General features: G+C 44.4%; 1 protein-coding gene across 25 annotated transcripts in view; it reads right to left on the bottom strand.

Moving 5' to 3' along the window:
- MAP2 (microtubule associated protein 2) overlaps positions 1-14,826 on the bottom strand; it is a 236,915-nt gene that overhangs the window by 154,731 nt on the left and 67,358 nt on the right. The window contains exon 3 of one of the 25 annotated variants that reach the window (XM_075094013.1): positions 4,476-4,533. The exons of the other annotated variants lie outside the window; for them this stretch is intronic. The gene's annotated coding sequence lies outside the window, so the exon portion shown is untranslated. The remainder of the gene's footprint in view (positions 1-4,475; positions 4,534-14,826) is intronic. 25 annotated transcript variants of the gene reach the window in all.

Genomic DNA, 14,826 nt, shown 5'->3' with positions numbered 1-14,826 from the left:
GAATTCATGACACAGGATATTGGGTGGGAGGAGAAAAGAGGCTGTAAGAGGCAAGGTATCTCACTGGCACCAGAGGCCAGAGCCCAGTCCAGCTCCTGCATCTCTTCCCTGACTTCCAGAAACTAGGTGAGCTCCTGCATCTCTTCCCTGACTTCCAGAAACTAGGTGAGAAAAGATTTCCTGCAACCCAGCTTTTTTCCCCCACTGTTTGACCTTCCTTACCCACTAGCAGGGCAAAAGATTATTATACTGTTTACGTTTTATCTACACTGCAGCAGCCTGGGGCCTCAGTCCCAAGCCAGCCCCAGAGTACTAGGTGCTGCATCTGCTTGCACCAAGCTTATCAGCTGCACAGCAAACAAACAACAATGTAGATACAGAGGGACAATGCCTGTCAGCTGCAGGATGAGGTAGCATCTCAGCTGGGACCTGCTGATGCATTTTCAGCTAGCACTGCATGACATGGGAACCCTCTGAGGACAGCACGGGGTTCGGCTTGCCACAAGCTGCTTTCTCACACCTCCCAGTCCACGTGGAGGGGAAGCAGGAAAGAAAGCAAAGAGTACATAGCTTGAAAATTGGCCGCAAGTGCTGTATGGACTGGGACTAGGACTAACACACACAAAAAACCAAAAAACATACAAAAAAACCCCCACCACATCTCTGTAAGCAAAAAGCAGTCAGGTCCAAACCACTTACAGTTCACGCTGTCCTTGGCCAAACGTATCTAATGTCTCTAGCAGTCTCTCTAAGTGAAAGACAGCCAAACCCCTGATGTAGCCAGTTCCCTTCAAGCTCTTAAAAACTGAAGACTAGCCCATAGAATTCTTTAAGATAAGAAAACTAGAAAAGAAAAATAAAAAAAAAAAATTCTGGCTTACCTGAAGATTCAGAGAAATTATGCTGCACTCAGTGAAGCCCAACCCTACACATCAATGCCCTGCTGAGAGCCTGGCTGCTCTCAGGGAAGAGCTGACCTGAGCAAAGCCTGACGTTAGGGACCAGAGTTTGGGAAGAGAGGGGAGGGGTCCCTGCAGGCAAAACTCTCCCCACTGAGCTCCCAGCAGGAGCAGAGGCTGCAACAGAAAGGCCCAGAATTCACCAAGAAGGGATAGATGGCGCAGAGCAAAACCCAAGCTGACAAACGGGCTTATTCATTTTCTCACTGTTTATTACGCATAAGCACGGCGCCATCTGCTTTACTATATCCTTTAAAAGGCTGTAGTAGCAAGGAGGAAGGCAGCCTGTTTGCCATCCTCCCGCTGTGGAGCGTAGGGCAAGGCAGGCTGCTCTGCACAGAGGCAAGGCTGCCCCTGCCCGAGAGCACCCGCGCAGGCGCTGCTGAAGGGCCAGGGTGCTGGGCGGGCAGGCAGGGACAGGGCTGGTGGGAAGTTGACTAGGAAATGGCTGAGAACAGCAGAGCACTCGCACCTCACATGGCCAGGTGACTTGGGGTCCCGTCACAGGCCGAGCACCAGCACTGCCAGAGAGAGGGAGCGGGGAGACCGCAGGGCCAGGAGGGGAGTCGGATTGTGGCTGTGCTCAGGAGAACACCCATTACCCTGGTTGTAACCGGAGTGTTGCCCGAGCTGGACAGTGCTTACCAGCACGCAGTCCTCCGCAGTCTGGCTGCTCCAGCAGCCTTGGTGAGAGGAGGGAACCTGCATTCCTGCAACTTCTTCAGGACACAAAGTTGTTGCTTCCAGGGCTAGTTCTCCTTCTGAAAGTGTCATTCCCCAAACAGAGGAAAACTACCTTGGTGTCAAAGCTCTAAGTAAGACTGAGGCCCAGGTCACTGAAGAAGTTTGTTTACCAATTTCAAAGCTGGGTGGCTTCAAATGAGGAGACATGACAACCTTAGAAAGGGCGCCTTGAGGTTGCCACCAAATGCAACAAAGCTGCAAGCTATGAGCCTGTTCAGTCAATATGTGCACATCTCACATGGTTTTGGGGATCCCAGTATTAGATCAATCACTCAACCCATCCCACCACTGATTACTGCCATCCTCTCCCCCGTACACGACCAGCCTGACTGGTTGGTAAAGTCTCAGTGCAGCCCTGTGGAATCAAATGCTAGAGAACTTCATATATATATATATATATATATATATGTATGTGTATATATACACACACCCCACATAACTGTGAAGCACCCCATCTGCTCACGTTACAACACTTTAAATGCATGCAATTAACTGAACTGAAATGGCATAAGGATCTGGATCAGTCAGTGTCTTTTTCCCCAACTCCCACTATTTCCACCTCTCTCACCCTAACATATGGAATGCCATATGAATTACTGAATGGATCATGCTAAAACTGGAGCCTGTAAAATCTATTTTTAACACAGATTACGGGGGGATATTGTCAGCCCGTGGTGTAGCATTGTTTGCCTTACAAGCTTGGTCTGTCACTACTTCTGGCAAGCCCCACTTCCAGCGCTGACAACTAATCTCCAAACTCTCAAATATTTTTCCTCAGTGCACTGAAATAAAACTCAGATTCATTCTGAGTTCCTTGGCAGGAACTTTTTAGGAATAGCAGGTCAGGCAAGAGTTAGCGCACTGCAGTTTTTCCAGCCTGCTGCTGCTGCCATTCTGAAGTAGCCATGGGATGCCTAACAAGGATGCCCTGTTTCCACTGTCAAACTGCCATGGTATGTATTAATAAAACATACAGGGCTGTTAACCTGAGCTTTCATGAAACAGCATTGAGCTACACAAATCATATGCTGCCCCAAGAAACAGCTCAAGAAGAGTCTATATATTTTTTCATCCTCTGGTACAAACTGGGCGGGTACAGCTTTTTCAACCCCTCATTGAAAGCCCCTCCATCCTAAGGAGCCACTACAACATGGTCAAAGTCTTGGCAGGAGAAATAATTAGAGCAACCTGGTTTGTTTATATGCTGACAATTAAATCCTCATGCAAAGCTAAGCAGACTCACAGTAATGATCCAGCAGCAAACAGACACAAAAATACAAAATCTCTTTACAAGGCCACAGCAAGCTCTAGTAGGCTTTTTAAAGCCAAGGCGGGTCAGGTTGGCCAGGTTATTATTAGCTCTGAGCAGCCCATACCTCAGTGTTAGCATACATTACCTGACACTGCAGTGGTTTCCCTTGAAAAAAAAAATCAATTAAACCATTACCAATCTCATCTTTACAGCCAAATGCACCATCAGCATTGCAGACTCAATCCAAAACCAATGTCAGATAAAAGGCTTCAGGTGAGGTCATACAGAATTAGAAGGAACGTGTGCCAAAAGAAAGTGATTTCTGGACAGTAACTCTTGATTTTAACTTCTAGAAGCTTATCAGAATCAAGCTCCACGGGAAGCATTTTTCCTTTCCACAATGAATTTAACAATTCAGAGAAGAGCAACTTACACATACACACAGAGGACCATGTGGATGCACAGTTTCTAACTGATTCCAGAAATGATGCTTACATTTGCATATTAGATTTTACCCGAGGAAATGCAGGTGCTGCCTAGGCAAAACAGGAGGCTGGGACCAATCCGGCATTTCCAGCTCTGGCTGGAGATGAACAAGCCGGTGGTTCACAGAGTTCCTAGCAGTTAAGGAAGGGAAGCTGGGTGCAGTGAACCAGCTTTAAAAGTGTTTAACAAGGCAGAAACTGGAACTGATGTGTCATAAAACACTATCAATTACCATGAAACTGTTACTTCATTTTAATGTACCACAGATCTAAGCCTGCCTCTTCAGGGTACCACCGCTTCATAAGCAGAGGCAGCTTAGAGCCTCACACTCAAAATGTTTTCACGTGTTTCCTCTCCCCTCAATGTGAAAAAAATTCACAGTCATTCCTTCCTAGTTACTCTCTGCAGGACTCTGAAACTTCAGAAATGCTCTCATATCCTTCCCTGCGACACTGAAATTCATTGGGAAGGCTGTGGCTTCTTCTTGTGTGTCTGCAGCGGATCAGGCTTTCACCCTGCACGTACAAACCTCCCTCCCTTTCCTCTCCATCACTCTGCACTATAGACATTTTCGTTTGCTTTCCCTGATGTAACCACAGATCAAACGATCTGAAGCATTTTAAAGCAGGGCTAGGATCTGACACGAATTAGGCATCCATGTAAAGCCCAAGCAAAGAGACAACCGGTCTCTGTGGCCAAGGCACTGCCCTTGCTTCAAGTGGTGCCTTGCATCACAGCAGAGCCCTTGGTCTGGTCAGCTGAAGCTCCCCCAGCCCATATGTTCCTCTGGCTCACGAAGGGCGATATGCTATGCCTTCACTTCGGCACAGGGGTAGGGGGAGAGGGAGAAGGGGGCAAATTAATTCAGAAGCTCTTGGCAGGCATATGAGTAACAAAAGAAAGGCAGAAGTTATGTAGAGCAGGCTTGCACTGCCAAGTGAAGTCACAAGTAGCTTAGTTCATATCTGAATCTTTTTTATTTTTATTTTTGTTGTTATTATTATCAGCATTTGGCAAAAGAAGCCAGGAAATACCTTGCTGGTGATGTCTACTTCTCCGAGCACAAGCCAGTTTGGAATGCTGAATGGCTCCCTGAAAAAAGGAGAACAACACTTTTTCTGAGCCTCCAACTTTTACTGCCATTTATTTAAGCAGTATTGCAACAATTTTATTTTTGCTTTTATTTTCTAAGGTATTACATGATGATAACAAATCTTCCCAAGAATGTTAATTTTTCTCCTCCTCTATTAACTGGACATGGTCTCAGGGAGAGAGGGAAGTTTCTCAACACACACTGGTGAAAGTTGAGTTCAACCTAATAGGAAAAAGCATCAGTTCACTTAAAAGCCTTATAAAGAAAAGAATCCTGAAAGAATCCTGTCTTTCAGATATGTAAACACAAAACTAGAATTCACTGGTTCATCTGAAAAATGAAATACATGGTCCCACTGCAGGATATAAATAACTCCCAGTTAAACCAAAGTGAATGACTTGCTCCCTGCAGCAGCAGAACGTATGGTCTAACAGGGCATCTAATTTTGAAGGAACCCATTTTTAACTTCTGGGCAAAGAAGTTTAAGCTTAAGGAGGACGCAAAATTATATATGTTACTTACAAAAAAAGGCCCAGTTTAGCAATATATAGAGCACCAAATTCATAGAACACTAAGCAAGCCACCTACAAACCTCTTGCTTGAAGTGAAAGCCAAAAATACAGCACGCTCTCTGACAGAATATACCCCTCCATCTGTTTGCTGCTTCAGGTCAGATTAAATACTGCAGCTTCCTAGAAAGCTAAACAAACTTTACCTAAAGGGGCCCTCAAAACACTGACATGTGACTCTGGCAGGCTTTCTTCCTCCTCTCGAGAGTCTGTAGCCACAGAGACCTATGCCACTGCCAAGAAACTCACCACACTCCCTGAGGCAGCGCTTCCTCACACCAGGCTGTTGTGCCAAATGCTGTATCTAAAAGCAGTTGGATGCTTCTCTTGGGTGGACCCCAGGACAAGATTTCTCCATTTCTGTCAGTTCAGCTTTTTTTCAGAAGTGTGGCTGCTGGTAGAAGCAAGCTGTATGCTTATGTTTCACCCAGTTGCAATGGGGTCCCATTTGCACAATCACATACAAAGCAGCATTTTGTGTTCTCATGAGCACAGTTTTTTAGGGTCAAGCAACCTTTAATCCAACAGCCTGATGCCAATGTCATGAATCAATATATAAATATTCAGATAAATATAATTACCGTGAATATTTCACTTGCATGAAGTCCTGGTTCTCCTGTGCTTTCAAGCACAGAACTTCTGCAATCTCGAACGATGGCGAGCCTCTGTAGCTGCTTGTACTTGTTATCATCCACCTGGTCTGGATGGGACACCAGCACTCTCCACTTTCAATAAGCCAACATTCAATTTAACTCATTCGTCTGTGCCTGTCCTAATTTGCAAAGACATGTGTTACCTCTCCTTTCTAACTACTACTAAAAGCTGATGGTGGTTTACACCACTGCATGGAAGACTATTTCATAACATATTGGCTTACTGAAGGAACAAGCTCCTTCTTCAAGGACAGTATGAGCACAATACCTGTGACTTTAAATGCAAAACTAATCTTACTGATAACTGCACTTACTTAACTAAAACTGCATTAGACGCAAACAGTAAAACCTGGCGGTAAGAAACATGAAATACACTTCCTGAGGAAGATACCTAAAATAGTTTCTTAAACATCCTGTATAAATAGTTGCTTCAGAAGCACCTCTTCTGCATGAGTGTTTAAGAAACCACTGTTATTTCAGAGATGGCATGTGCTTGACGAGACTACGTGCCTGAATCGGCTCTGTTCTAATGTTTTATGGACTGCACAAAATTAATTGTCATTCATTCTTATACCACAATACTTGACAGAAACACAGCTCTGTAACCAGCCATTTATATATCGGTATTTCGCATCTCGGCCTCACCTGCCCATTCCTTATAAGCCATAACTGACAGAAACCCCAGGTGCAGGCTCTCTACAGAGCAGGAATTGCTAGATTTATAGTCATTACTAAAGCAAATGAGAAGACAGTGAATGGACGAAGTGAACCTGATGCATCATAATATCTACCATGTCACGTGTAGCTCCTGTGGCCAGTAGAAAGATACCCAGTTCTTCAAGAAGTAGGGCAAGAGAAGCCACAAAAAAGCAGCAGCCAGGCACAAGCTGGTTGATGATACCAACAACACTTCAAAGTGTATTGTCACAAACTGGTGTCAAGCCCACTAAATTACTCAGGAGCACTTTCTAAATAAATGTGGATCATTTTGTTGTAACAGCCTTCTTCACCCTGCACCACTATGAGGCAGCTTCCCCAGCTTGCTTGCTCCAGCACATGTGTGCTTCCGCTCACTTACAGAGGATAAGGTTTGCTCTTGAAGCCCAGACTCTCACAAGCACAAATGCTCACAGCGCGCTGCTACAGCCATATACTCATGCACCAGCAAAGCCTTCAGCCCAGAAGAGACACCACCATAAACAGCATGTTGAAGTGGTCCTGTGATTCCCTCTACTATCTCCCCAGAGCCCTCAATAGGACTGAGAGAGGCCTATGAGAAGTTCACACACAACCAGTAAACTAATACAGAGTGCAAAGTAATTTGCTTGCTTAAGTAGTCACCATATTGTCACGCAGCCTACTTACTGTTAAATCACCATTCCTTCACCTCTATAGTAGAGTGAGGAATGTCTACGTGTATAAACAAACCCTAAATATCTACAGGATTGTGGGCTGGTGACGAAGTCCTAATACCCGAATCCAGGTAGGTTTGCTGCATGGCAGCAGTGCTGCACTCCTGTTATAGAAAGACAAGTGTCTCAATGGCAACCAGGTATTCATACATTTAAACATCCAGGAGCCACTGCCAGGCTGCATGACAAGCAGCAGGGTAGCCATCGTAGACGGCAGGCCAGGATGGTGCAAAGTACTGCTTTTCTTCCTGAACTGAATGCAGTTCTGCCCTTTTTCAACTCTTCCCCTTCCACCTCTCGTTGTCCCCCTAAGCTGAAATATAAAAGCTCTGGTTTGACAGAACCGCAGGGAAATGTAAGGATGCAAACATGTTATTCACAATCCAGAAAATCTGTCTTCTGAATTAGAAGCAGCCAACGGCTGAATTCTCCAGGGCAACTTGCTCCGAGTACTTATGCGGCCAAGGATAAAGCTGACAGAGCAGAAAAAAAGCTCAGATTTAAGCAATCGCTTGCTGAGCCGCTGAACCAAATACAACTGTGGATAGGACTTCAGAACATTATGAGACACATTTTGGTTTCAGCAGCATTCCCCGCCTCACCTGTGTCATACAGCCACAGCTGAGGTCAGCAGAGCTGCCAAAGCCACTGCAGCCCCTCCATAAACACCACAGACTGATAGCCATTCCTCTGTAAGGATTATTTGGAGTTCATTACCTTTGGCTATCCAGTTTGCTGCAGCAATAAAAATAACTACTTCAATAAAGTAAGACCTATACAGAAAGACTAAATTAATAGGAGTTAAGTTCAGACAATACTGAAAAGAGATATGATAAAAGTATCATATCCAAACATTTACAAGATTACTGTGTACAACAGAGACAGGTGCAGTGGATACGAAAAATAGGTCTATCAAGGCACTAAAAATCTAGGTATTTATTGGAAGAAATATTCTATCAGTAAGGACAGTGAATCAAAAGTAAAGCAACGCTAGCACCGATGATTGCACTAGATGCCTGAGCTAGAGCGAGGGAACTGGGGAACAAGCTCTAACTTCTGGCTAACCAACTTCCTTCACCCACCCAAATATTTTTATATGCAGTTTTGGCAGCTCCCAACACAGCTGCTTCTCCCCTCCATTATTGTGATTTTCAATTTAATAGATCGTCATTTCTGTCCCACTGCATTCCCTCTGAGCTAATATCCTGCTGCTAGGGGCAGCAAAGAGCCTTTCTGCTAGATTTTAGCCTTCCATTTTCTGTGATGTGCAATGCACCGTGGGGTGCATATTGCTACACTGCAGAAAGTTTTAATTCAGAAGCAATCCCATGAACACTTTCTAGGCACTAGCTGGGTCATTTGGTGAGAAAAAGCAGCTAGGAAGGCACAAGAAAAATACTACATAAGCCATAAAAAGACCAATCATTTCTTCAAGCAGCGGGGTGCTATTAGATGACAAAGTCTTGTCTCCCTTGCAGTGCTTGTCTGTAGTAAAAGGGCCGGAGACAGCTCCGTGCTGCTTTCACCCCAGCAGGCAGCAGCAGGGCTATGCCAATATGGATCTGGCGGAGCACAGAGGCACTTTGGCTGGTGGGGAAGAACCACCACGTTGTTTCCTAGGGCCACCCCAGGCGCTGCAAGATCTCCGTAAGTGATCCCAGTCAGGGTCACGTTAAAAGGCGCCGTCTGTCCCCGCGCCCTCAGCTCTGCTGCTGTGGGACTGCTCCTTATGTAAAGGCGCTCCCCAAGCCAGACAGAGAAGGCCTTTAACACGCTGGTGTCCCATCCAACACTCCTCCCAGGAAAGAGTTTAATGAGGGCTGTTTTCAAACAAGGTTAGGAGGAAAACAATTATCTTTTTTATTTGTATGAATACAGAAAGTAATTGAGCAAAGCACAGAGGGGTGGGCAGGGGGGAAAGAAAATGCACGGCCTCTTTCCTCCTCTCATATATAGCTCCAAGCCTTAGAAGTACTGGGGTAAATACTTAAGTTCACAGGATACACAGTATCTGAACTGGAAAAATATGAGAAGAAAGTGGAAGAATAAAAACATCCACAAAATCTTTCAGCTTTTTTCCTCAACTGATTCGGGGGTTTATTTGAGTTTTGCCACTCCCACCCCCCAAATCAAAGAAAAACTACAATGAAACTGAAACTTTTTGTCCAATCACAGAATTTTTCTTTCCTGAAATATCTCACATTAAACTAGCCAGGCCAACATGAAAAACATTCTCGTAGGGAGCATGGAGTTAATGATTTGGCTCAATGGGGAAAGATTTGATTTGCCTCCTTCACATCAAGACTTGGCACAGCTTTCATGCCTCATCAGTGGTATCCAAAAAGTCCAACCTTACAACCACCAATAAACTCATAATGGTACTCAATTGCTCCGCAGAAGTGCCTGTCTCTTACAATTTTACATTCTGTATCATCTCTTTACAACTACAGCTTCTCCCATTTTTGTGCTCGGCCAGGACCAGGCTTCTTACTGGCACCACTTTGTGGAGGTGTGGTCCTCTCCCCACGTTTTGCTCACTTGTTGCAAGGCCAGGCCTGGTGCTTCGGTGCCCTGTCAAAGGGACACCACAGGGGCAAGCTAACCCATGTACGGCCACTCAACCACCATCTGGATCACAGGCCTGCTTCCCAGGAGCTGCTCCGCTTCAGCAGCTCCCTTCCCCGGCAGCGACTGCCATGGCTGTAACAAGGCAAAGCAGGCGTCTTTCTAAAAGGGATTAATGTCTCAGCACCAACTTGACCTACTAAACAGAAACTAAATGACACTACAGCTCTGCCCCACATGCTGCCACCCTACCCTGCACCAAACAAAGGCTGTGGCAGTGCGCAACGCTGCAGGTCTGCCCTCTCCACACTTTGCACGTGCTTTGGCTCATTAAGCTCAACCAGGAGGCACCACGCTGAAAAGCTCCCCTTAGTTCTTCTGTTTTCCCACAAAGGAAATTCTCCTTTCCATCTACACTCTCAATACTCCCTCAGTACAACAGTATTGCACCTGAGCACTTTAGTGCGCAAGTTTATTGTAGGTTACACCTATTAAGCCAAAGATTACTTCTGCTATTTTGATTGCAACAGTGTTTAGGAAACAGATGAGAATGGGGCTGCGTTGTACCACGTACTGCACAAACGCACAGCAAGATTAATTTAGATACATAGGTGTTGTACAGTATCAATGTTTTTTATGGCAAATGAGTAGCAAAAGTGTATCACAAACATTTTCTAGTAACTCCAGGACCTCTTCTTTGGTGGGGTAAAATGCTACTTTGCATGAAGTCATATGCACCTATTTTCATTCGGTGGGAACTGGTGCAGCAGAAAAGATGTCAGATTTTTAAAATGCTGGTATTATTGAAAGACAGAGGAAGATCACTGTCCCAGAGAGTCTGCCATCTCAGCCATCATTAAATATCGAGGCGGGGGAAAGCCCTCCTTCATTTATGTGGTGTAAATACACAGTTTCTCTAGACAGAGACTATTACTTTAACTGCCTCAACTTCTATTTAAAGCAGCAAATCTTTTATTATTTTAGATTACTTGGGCTAGAGGACAAAATCCTAGATGTGGCAGAAAGTCAGCATTTTATACCAGGATTTTTTGTTTGTTTTTTAAAGTATCTCTCTTGTTTTAAAACACAAGTAAAACAAAGCACACAATTCCACTAACACTTGTACATAAGTACCCCAGTGTTTAACATCAGTTTGAAAACTGTTGTAAGTGATGGACCATAAACATGATTTTAAGTTGGAAGATTTCCTCCTTATTTTAACACTTTTTTAAAACTTCTCTGGAAATGAAAAGGACTGTTCACAACCTTGAAAAATGGATTGTCCGGGGAATTCTGTCCTGTTTCCATATACTGGTTTTATACTCAAGGAAGGTTTTAATACTGACTAAATTATCCAAACTCTTATCGTATTATACACCACACACAAAAAAAAAACCAAACTCAGAAATCATGCCTTTTGGTGACTTTTTTTTTCCCCACAGTAAAATATGCAAGAGCGTAACATCAAGAATACCCTTTCTTTCACACAATTCTTGTAGCTGCTGAGCGCTGCACAAGGTCCCCTTCATACTCACTCACTTCAGCGGAAGTTCCTACAGCATCCTGTGGGATAGTCTTAAACACTGAGTTTACAAAGCATTTAAGCATCTGTGTAACTTTAGGCACTTGGGCAACCCATTCTCACTTAGCAAAGCACTTAAGCACTTAGAGTAAATCATGTGCTTGGTGGCTTCACTGACTCACAGCTTTAATGTTATCTCTTTACAGGACTGTGTAGCTTCCATAGTACAAATGAAGAGAGAGTCCAGAAGTTATGGACCAAAGTTGGCTTCGCTTTTTGAAGCCAGTATGGTTAACAGGTAAACTATGTGTACCATAAGCCTATTATGTGCAGTACATAAAAAGCTCTGATTGGGATCAGATGTTGGCAGGTGTCATTAACTTGCTGTTAAAAGAAATAAATGCATGTGTTCTAAATGATGAGGAACCTTTGGAAACCAGCAGTAAATGAAAGTACTCTTCAAGAAGAGGTCAGGACTGAGCACGATGGATGTAGCAGCATGTTCACTACTACATACCTCACTCTGTAAATAGCAATGCATCTTTGCATCTGCTACACTTTTCAATTATAGATTAGCCCTGGTTTTGCTCTAGTTTATCGGCTCTTGTCACCATTGCAACACATCTATACCTACCAGATACTTACGCCTTTCCATTCCCTTCCTTCAGAGAACTTGGAACTGATTTGGAGTTGTTTATGTAGCTTTTATTTAGGCATTTCCCCTGCACACACATCTCAAAATACTGAGTTACTACAGGTCCTCCACACAGAAAGGCTCTGTGTTTTGCCCTCTGCAGGTCCCAAGGTTAATGGTCTGTACGATTTACTTCTGGCATTGATTTCTGCACACAATTTGAGCTGTGTGTCAACTACTTAACAGTTTTCATCACAAGCCCACTAGAGTCATCGGCAGGCTTGCTGCTGACTTAGTTACTGCTGTTCCCATTCATCTAATCATCAAACCAAATAATCCTTAATTAAAAAAAAAAAAGGGCTCTGAACTCCCAAACATCAATCTTTGGTGTATTGACCCTTTGTCACCTAGGTTTGGAAGTTGCAATAGAGTCCTAAATGATGACGATTTATCTTCACCAGTTACAATACTTTTTCTCCCCCCAGATGAGCAATGGTAAAACCTCTATTTATTAAGCTAGAAACACTGTAGACAGGAGAGCAAGATGTTCCTCTTTCAGAGTCACCCAGTTTTGGTGTACACAGAAGAAAAAGCTAACTAAGACACAACAGAGCATTGGCTGAAGAGAAAACTGAGCTAGCAAGAAGTGCAGGCAAGACCAAGCTGTCCTCAGAAAGCCCCAGAGGAACAGAAGACGCTAAGCACATGCCTACACCATCAGTTAAGAGCCTGCTGTCAGATCAGACTCACCCACCATCCATATTATAAATCCCTGGCTCATGCTAAGAGGATGCTTCAACCCAAGCTCTCTGAACAAAGAGATTAGTCATATTCACCATCTTAGCACAGGCCCAGACTATTCATGTGATCTGGACAACTTTGGCATGGGAAAGGCAAAGCAAGCTACTGACAGCCACCAGCAAATTGGAGAAGATGGCTCCACCTAAGCACACTTCAGATGCTTTGATCCAGATATAAAGCTAGGCTCTGGCCAGGCACAGTGAGGCCTGATGTGCTGGAGCCTACTTCTTATTTCACATTGCAAAAACACCCAGAGCTGAAAGAGGTGCAAGAACTACCATAAAAAGGCAAGTTTCTTAGACCACCATGATGAAACATCAACATCTGAGATTGGGCCCCAGCAGAGGGAAGGAGAAGGCAAGGAAGATTTTGAGATGAGCTAACTCACAGACTGGAAAGGTCCCAAATAAAACACGCCGTCAAAAAACTAAGGAGAGCACAAAGCAAACTACTTTATAAAAAGGAAAAGTCCTTCTGCATTCTCAAAACAGAATCACAGACTAGCCAAGGTTCGCAGGGACCTCTGGAGACTGCCTAGTCCAACCCCCTCTGTACTGGCAGGGTTGCATTTGTTCATACATTCATATTCCTCATGGGAGGAATACAGGAATGTTGTCAGGGCATACAGAGATGCAACACGGAAGGCCAAGGCCCACTTCGAATTAAATCTGGCAAGGCATGTCAAAGACAACAAGAAGGGCTTCTTTAAATACAACAGCAGTAAAAGGAAGCCTGGGGGCACAGTGGGCCCAGTCCTGAACAAGGAAGGGGCCCTGGCGACGCAGGATGCAGAGAAGGCAGAGTTACTGAATGCTGCCTTTGCCTCAGTCTTCACTGCTAAGGCTGGCCCTCAGGCGTCCCAGCCCCCAGAGAAGAGAGAGAAAATCTGGAGAAAGGAAGACTTCCCCTTGGTTGAGAAAGACTGGGTCAGAGGTCACCTAGGCAAACTGGATCCCCACAGATCCATGGGCCCTGATGGGATGCAGCCGTGAGTGCTGAAGGAGCTGGCAGATGCTCCCGCTAAGCCACTCTCCATCATCTTTGAAGGGTCATGGAGTACAGGAGAGGTGCCCGAGGACAAGCACAGAGGAAATGTCACTCCAATCTTTGAGAAGGGCAAGAAGGAGGACCTGGGAAACTATAGGCCAGTCAGCCTCACCTCTGTCCCCGGGAAGGTGATGGAACAGTTCACCCTGGAGGTCATCTCCAGGCATGTAGAGGACAAGAAGGTTATCAGAAGTAGTCAAATGGATTCACCAAGGGCAGATCATGCTTGACCAACCTGAGAGCCTTCTATGATGCCTTCTGTGACTTGCTGTGTTGATGAAGGGAGAGCAGTGGATGTTGTTTATCTCGACTTTGGTCCAGTTTAATTAGAAGTGTAATTTAAAAAAAAAAAAATCACAGTCCTGCATGTTAATTGGTCACATCATTGGATGTTAGTCCTTTCCCACTTAAACACACTGATTTTCACCTTCATTACAGAACATATCACAAGCCCCTGGCTTTACGCAGCCCTTAGCTAAAATAGTACCTAGTCTTGAACTTGATATCTGAGACACTACTTCGATGCATTTCTCATGAGTACACTAAAAGCATTTTCTGCTACCCGTAAGAGTATGAGCAAGTGAGTTAGCACACACTCAGTGTGAACTTGTGTTGCTCTTTACTCCCTGTTCATTCTTCTAGGTGTAAGTCAGGAACAACCCTGCTGCTGTCAACTGAATTACATCAAAGAAAGAAAGAAAGTGCACACCACATTCTAAATGGAAGATCCAGTATCATGTATTATAGCATGCATAAAAACACAGCATATCTTTATAGGCTCACAAAAACATGAGTGTTTTATGTACTATTTATTAAACCATACTTCCTGTCCTAATACAAGAGCAACACGGGATAAAAGCCTTCCATACAAATGCAAACCTACCTGTTTTCTGAAGTCTTGCTAAAGCTTACACTTACATGCACACCACTCCCTTTAAAGGGATCAGGAGAAAAAGAAACTGAAAGAAAATAAAGAAATTGAAAAGGATGCAAGACGGAAGTCTGAGAGGCATAGCAGGTAAGGAAATAAAAAGCAGACATCCAGGATTGCGAATATTAGAAATCCAGGGATCAATTCTCAGCCCCAGC

This window comes from Phalacrocorax aristotelis, chromosome 5 (genome assembly GCF_949628215.1).
Source record: "Phalacrocorax aristotelis chromosome 5, bGulAri2.1, whole genome shotgun sequence".
NCBI classification, from domain to species: domain Eukaryota; kingdom Metazoa; phylum Chordata; class Aves; order Suliformes; family Phalacrocoracidae; genus Phalacrocorax; species Phalacrocorax aristotelis.
The sequence above is the reverse complement of the archived record's forward strand: the minus strand, read 5'-3'. Positions and strand labels throughout refer to the sequence as shown.